At 35.9% G+C, this 7,019-nt stretch overlaps 1 long non-coding RNA gene across 1 annotated transcript; it reads left to right on the top strand.

Annotated features, from left to right (window-relative positions):
• Positions 1-435: 435 nt before the first annotated feature.
• Positions 436-2,084, top strand: LOC112523553. The gene is made up of 2 exons (XR_003070278.1): positions 436-584; positions 1,807-2,084. It is a non-coding gene; the product is annotated as an uncharacterized LOC112523553 (long non-coding RNA).
• Positions 2,085-7,019: the final 4,935 nt, after the last annotated feature.

The raw sequence follows: 7,019 nt of genomic DNA, 5'->3' as shown, positions 1-7,019 counted from the left end.
AAAAGTTCAATGGGATCAGGGTCTTGCATACCCTGCCTCTTCCCCTATCCTTAACGCTATATTTGATTTGCCCTTCATCACCTGTAGTTGATTCTTCTTCTGGATCCAAGCTAAGGTATAGTTTCTTCCAGTCAAGCTATCTGTGATCATTAATGACTTAATGTACATCTTTATGCCAATGTGGAATCGTATGCCAATAAGTGTCAAGTCAGAGTTTGAACCTAGTCGTTTCCAAGGGATAGTTGATGAAATGAGAATATAATACCCCTATTCACCTGGTCCTCACAACAGCATCTCATTATCAGATCATTTTTCCTAATCGAGACGCAATGCCAACCATGTTCAAACTTCTAGTGTATCCGTGTTCATCGACCAGACACTTTCCCTCAACTCTTTCTATATATACATGTAACTATGGCATTTCTATTCACCAAACACATCAAGTAATTAGCAGCAAAGGATACAAACGAAGAAAAAGCCGTTTTTGTTGACTAAAATCTTACCCGGTAAGTAAATGGTAATATCGAATTTTACCGGGTAAGTGTTTAGTAAACGGCTCCTAAGAGAAGCAAGATGCACATTGGGTAAGAATTTGTGCAGTGATTCCCTACCATCTAGGGTTTTAATCTCTAACAATAAATGTCATGTGTATCTAGTTGTTGATAAGAATGGATGATTGTTTAATGGATGATTTATGGAAGCAAATAGATCCACTGATTACACAGTGGGTTGTAATAGCTCCATCAATATGTTAGTCTTGCAAGTAGATTATGAAAGGATTAAAAATTTGAATAGAAATCGTTATGAAAATGAGATACAATGTATGCTGTCCTTGAAACATGAAGGACTTGACGTTGCACGAAACTTACCCATTTTAATTATGCACGAGGCTATAATGTATAACACTTTTTCAGGGGTTATCAAGTCCTGTCGTTTATGCTTTCCACAAGGACAGAAAAGGGTTGGTTACTGTTTCAATGATCAAGAACCATTAGTTGTAGGGGTGCCTTGTGGCAACTAATAAATAATGTTAGGATATTTGAAATATTTAGTTGTGCTTTAAATTAATTTGGCTTCAACATACATGCTTTCATGTTTTATCTTCCCTAACTCTAGTTATTCATCTTATATTTGAGATTGGGGTGGATACGAAGACCAACAAATTGATAATTACTGTCCAAGAAGAGATCGTACCTAAGTCAAACTATGTTGTACATTGGTGGGTAGGGATCAACAATGGTAACTAAATAAACGGGAATCTTGCCTTTGGGTGGGATATACTTGGCTCGTTTGGTTTGTTTAGGTCAAAACATGGGCATCTTGAACGCCTTTTGCTTGAAATTGGAGTTGCAAATATTGTTGGTATGTGTTTTATGAGACTCTTATATGTGGTGCCTTTGACCCAACTAATCATGGGGTTCATGCAAAGAGCCTTTTTCACGTGGTCTGAACAAACCCTAGGCAGACATGGTCCTTAAGGAGTCGATAGCATCTAGTGGCATTTGAAGTTAAACTCTGATGCTTCATGAGACACCTAGTTCTYGTGGAAACAWCCCCTTGGGGGCTAAATTATTGATGGTATTGATTTTGGAACAAGATTACCTTATTTTATTATGATTGAGCCAATTTTTTGGCATCTTTCATTTGTTATATTCCCAAATGAACCTGAGATTTGTTTCATCTTTAGATTATGAACAGTTATAAGATGTCGACAAACATACACCAAATTCCTTTCTGTTAATTTTCATTTTACACTAATAAGATTTTGTTGGTCACCTCTGATTGTGAAATTACTGTTTCGTCTAGATGTCTTTCGTCTTTCGAAAGGTTGCCTCTTCTCAAGAACGATGAAGGATTCATTTCACAGTTGCAATTCAAGAAATTTGTGTACTCCGCTCGAATCTTGGATTTTGATTAATTGGTGCCTTTCTGATAACCTCAGCCTTCGTGGGTTAATTGGTCTTTGTTACAATAGATCAAGTAGAAGATAGTAAAGAGTTTGCAGAATTTACATGTAAGAATCATGTGCTTTTTTAACGTTCGTCTTCTGGAGCTATATATGAAATGGGTCTATGTTGATATCTTTTGCCATCTTGTAATTCAGTTATGCAGCATGATGATGCAAGTGATTCAGAACATGTGTGTGTGTATAGTATATCTTACATTTTGGTGCAATTTACTCTTTAAACTATCTAAATCGAATATAACGTTTCCATTTTGGATATGGGTATTTTAAAAGTGTCATCGTATCCGTTTCGGTTCTACATAGGTAACAGGAACGATTTTGAAAGTTGACACGACCGTGTTACAAGGGGACGACCATGCCAAGGGATAATGCGAAAATCCTAGTTTTTAGCTTTTGGATTATGTTGGGAGTTGGGAATATTAGAGTTAGCTATACAAATCAAGGTTCAAAAAAACGTAAGGTTTGACGTGGCAGCAATGTCAAGTTTCAAGCCTTAGGAACCATGGTGAGGCCACAACGTTTTTCAAGATGTGCCTTATGTCGGCAGATCTGTATATCTTATATATAGTTATATAATTGCACATATGTTTTATACTATTAATCAACGAGTAATTGATATTAAACAATTTAAATTAGGTTATATGTTTAAAACTAAAAAGGTAAAAGAAAAATTAAATATCCTATTACAAAAACCATGCATTAAGCCATAGCGTTCCATGGGCATAACATAACGTCATAGACGAGCCTTGAGACACAGTGTACCATGCATTGAGCCATGTCGTACCACGAGCATAACATGGCGTCAGATACGAACTTTGAGCCACAACATGCCATGGTGGCTGTTGTGGCGAGCCTTTTAAAACATTGATATAAATACAACCCTTGTGTTACCATTTGATAATCATGAAAATTAAAGAGAAACAATGTGAGAGAATCAACTTTGATAGAATTAAGAGTTTAAATCATAAAGTGATTTGGGTTTGTAATCCTTCTTTTAGTTTCAGTTACTTTTTGGCTAATAAACATTATAAACTTCCTTCGTTCGTGTGGACATACCCCACCCCCCCTTTTGAGCTTGTCCGTTCGTTGGGTGATCCCTTTCTCTCATTGAGTTATTCATCTTGTTTCTGCCCCGATCCAAGTTTGTTCCTACATCCAATTGTTGGCAAAAGTCACGTATTTATCATTGTTTTGAATTGAAGTTTGTAGCTTAATTTTCGGACCATCTGAACCAAACGCAAAACATAAGCTAGTCTACGTCAGCTAATCCAGTATCTTGAAGGTGATCTTAGCGGTTGGTCTCYTAAGAAACAAAGAGCAGTATCAAGATCTGATACAAATGCTCGATACAGATCCATGCCATAATGCTATACTGAAATCATTTKACTTCAATYCCTTTGTAAAGAAATAGGGAACTAAATGCAATCAACCATCCATCATATCGTGTGACAACCTAAGAGCACACAACGGGMTTTAACCCCAATATTTCATTCTAGAACAAAGCATATCGAAGTTGGCATTCTCTATGTAATCGACAAGGTTTTGAATACAAAATACACGATTCCAACATCATAAAGTAGATCAAAATATTGACRATGAGAGAACTACAAGTTTGGAATGATTGTTAATACGTAAATCTAGAATAGAGTTCCAAAGAAATGCGGGCAGTCGGAAACTGAACCTAGTCGTATRTATGGATAGATGATGAAATGAGAATATAATACCTTTCTTCTTCTGGTTCGATCCTCACTCGCTTGTCATTTTCAGAAAGTATCCCCACTTCGATGAAAACATCAATCTCTTAAGGAAGACACAATGCCGACCATGTTCAAGCTTCTAATCGAATGCATGCATATTCTATGATCAAACGCTTTATAATTCTCTCAACTGTTTCCTATATATATACACCTAGTAACTATGACAAAGGAATTAATTGTAATATGAAGGGAAACGTCAAGTGTCCCTATGAGTTCCTTCGAGCACTTCATTGGGAAGCTTTATTTAGGATTTCCTACTGAAGTGTTTGGAGGAACTCTAAGTGCCACTTGACACTAGCAAACTAGAAGTCTTGTATGTCATCGTAATACTAATCCACCATCTTCTATTTATATTTTTTTTAGTTTATGTACTAATTAACAATTGCGATCTTGTAGTGACAAGGAGATAGTTTTATCAACTCATGTCTATATGCCAAGGCTTCTAATAAGCGATGAAAGGGCCACAATGCAAATTAGTGACGAAAAAGTCCTAATTTAGCGATGAAAGGGCCACAATGTGATCTGATCAACCCGTTTGTACTAGTGAAGTGTGTTGAGTTGGATGTTCCAACCTTCTGGATGTTGCTGGATCTTCTCCTAAGCTTAAAGACACCAGAAAATGGCTCTCAAGAAGCTCTGGAGTATTTTCCTTTTAGGCTTTGAACTCCAATTTAGGATCCAGCAAGATAAGATGGACTTGATATGTAATATATATTAGCGAACTTTAATCCCGAWAGGGGATTTATGGCRTTTCTATAACAGATCAATTYCGTGCTACTTGATTCTACCACCATCGAGATGTTCATATGTGCTAACAGAAAAGAACAATGGCAATTAGAGAGATGGTAAAAATTGAGTTTCTGATCCAAGATTAATCTGAAGTGTATCAAGGCACAAAAAAGCAATGCTCGAATTCTAAAAGCAATAATTATTTAGAGGTTGTTGGTGATTTTATTGTCATCAAGCATTTTGGTGTAATTGTGATTTACTTTGAGATCGATTAAAGCGATAACGCAAGCATACATAAGTTAGGTTGTGTGGAGTGCACACTTACAAATGTTGCTCGTATCACCTTAGATCGGCATAAAGGTGGGGMCARGGGGCCGCRCCCCYTTGGGGGGTTCTAGGCGCAGCGCCTCTGGTGGGGTTCCAAGAGGCTGAGCCCCTTGGCGGTGGTATTGCTGGAATTTTACTAAATCAGAAATCAGATCATATCCTATCATTGATTGGCTTTAGCTGTCGCTAAAGAGTCCTCAACTATCGCTGAAGAGCCCTCAACTGTCATTGAAGATCCTTCAACKGCCGCTGAAAGGCCTTCAACCACCAATAACCGTGATCTCTCATTTAAATATGTAAAACGAGAATTTRTGTATATATCTYGTTTTTCACATCCTTTGAAAACGAAAGAATAACCTCAAGAATTATCCCAATACGAGATTCGTGAACTCAAAGCTAATAGGTACGAATTATTGTATTTGGAAAGTGTTTTCCGACATGATTTTTGAGTTATATCCAGTCCTATACACAGTTCTAACAGAGTTGATGTTGTGTGCATTAATAAAAATTTATTAAGTTGTATAAGTTATTATTTACGTAATGATCGGTCGCTAAGTAGTTCGACTCTATTTTGTCGTCATTTATACCTCATTAATGCGTTAAAATGGTAAAAACGAACTACATTAATGTGTTTTTGTATTTTGATAGGTTTGGACGAAAGACGGATAAAAAGAGGATTTTTGACAGCTTTGCAAGGCTATGATATTTCGAGCATATCTCACTGGTTCGAGCTTGGATTTAATTGATTCAAGATGATCTGAAAAGCCAACAAACAACCCTATAGCTTCAAAGTTTTGAGTTTCTGCAGATTTGGGCTACATCTAAGCCGAAATTGACGTCGAAGGCAAAAACGTGTTGCTAGAAAGTAAATGAAAAACCAAAGTACAAGTCACGACATCATCTGTCTACAGTACAAGTCAATGCAGCTGGAATATTAAGAAAAGAAAAAAAAAAGAGGAGGGGACAAAACATCGATCGACGGGAGCATCAAAACACGTACGGAATCATCACGAGGATTTGTTTAGGACGGTTTTCTGATTTGTTTCTATTAGTTATATTTTGCACAAAATATATGGATATGTCGTTTAGGATGGGATTGTCCAGGTTTTGTCGAGACTTGATGGTTAATCTATGGTATATCTATATGTGTTTAAGTTAAACGTGTTTTAGTAATTGGTTGACAAAACTTATATAGTCCATTGGTATCCCCCGACCATACTAAACACAATAGTGTAGGTGGGAAGACAGTTGGTTTGGATAGGCATAGATTATGCCGAGGTCTGGATCGGTCCCTTAACATGTTGATTTGGATATTGCATGAAAACAAATTGAATTGGTGAAACACTTTGTTAGTAAAAGACGGTTGACCTTGACTTTTTCTCATCGTTAGAACTCGTTTTTTTTTTTCTCAATTTCGTTCTTTATAAAAAAAAGCCAAAAAGATCTTCTATTTATTTGTTTCTTAATTTTAACGCAATTCCTTACAAAGCTTGATTTTGTTAGCGTTAATTGTACTATTTAGATTTCAATTTCGAGTCTTGAGCTTTTATTGATTTAATTGAGTAGTCTATCTAAGTGACATACATGCATCCAATTAACACAAATAATTAGTTTGACCACTGACTCCCTGAGGAGAACGATACCCGACTTACCCTTTACTGATTTGAGTTAGGTTTATAAATTTAAACCTTGTTGTGTGTTTATTAAGTTGTATATGTTATTATCTGTGTAACATATGTTCAATAAGCTAGTATAAGATATAAGATAATTACAATTAGACCCCCCAATTTACCCTACAGATTAGTACAAGTTTTCGTATATAAGAAAAACTTTACTTATGATTTACCGTTAATTCTTTCCATTTATGTTAATCTGACGTCATTATCAAATTCCAATATATTTCTATGATTCCAAGTGGGAAACCGGTAAAAGGACGATGTTGATAATCTCTTTGTTTTCATAAAGCATAATGAAATTAAATGGAGATATAACCGAATGGAAGAAGGGAAGGTAATATTGCACAAAAAAGCATCATATTGTGCATATTTTGTACCACTTCTCTTAAAAACTAAACAACACCTAGAGAATATTTAAAAGCGCCACTAAATGTCAAGAAAAACATATCTTGGTACTATAATTTTACTTGAATTAACCCTTTTGAAAGGCATTACTAAAGACTTTGGGTACGATTACATATAGTAACGTTTTTGAAGCGTTACTAAAGGTCAAGAAAAGCATTA

The sequence above is a fragment of the Cynara cardunculus genome, assembly GCF_001531365.2.
Source record: "Cynara cardunculus var. scolymus isolate 2C chromosome LG 12, CcrdV1, whole genome shotgun sequence".
NCBI classification, from domain to species: Eukaryota; Viridiplantae; Streptophyta; class Magnoliopsida; order Asterales; family Asteraceae; genus Cynara; species Cynara cardunculus.
This window is presented reverse-complemented; position numbering and strand designations above follow the sequence as displayed.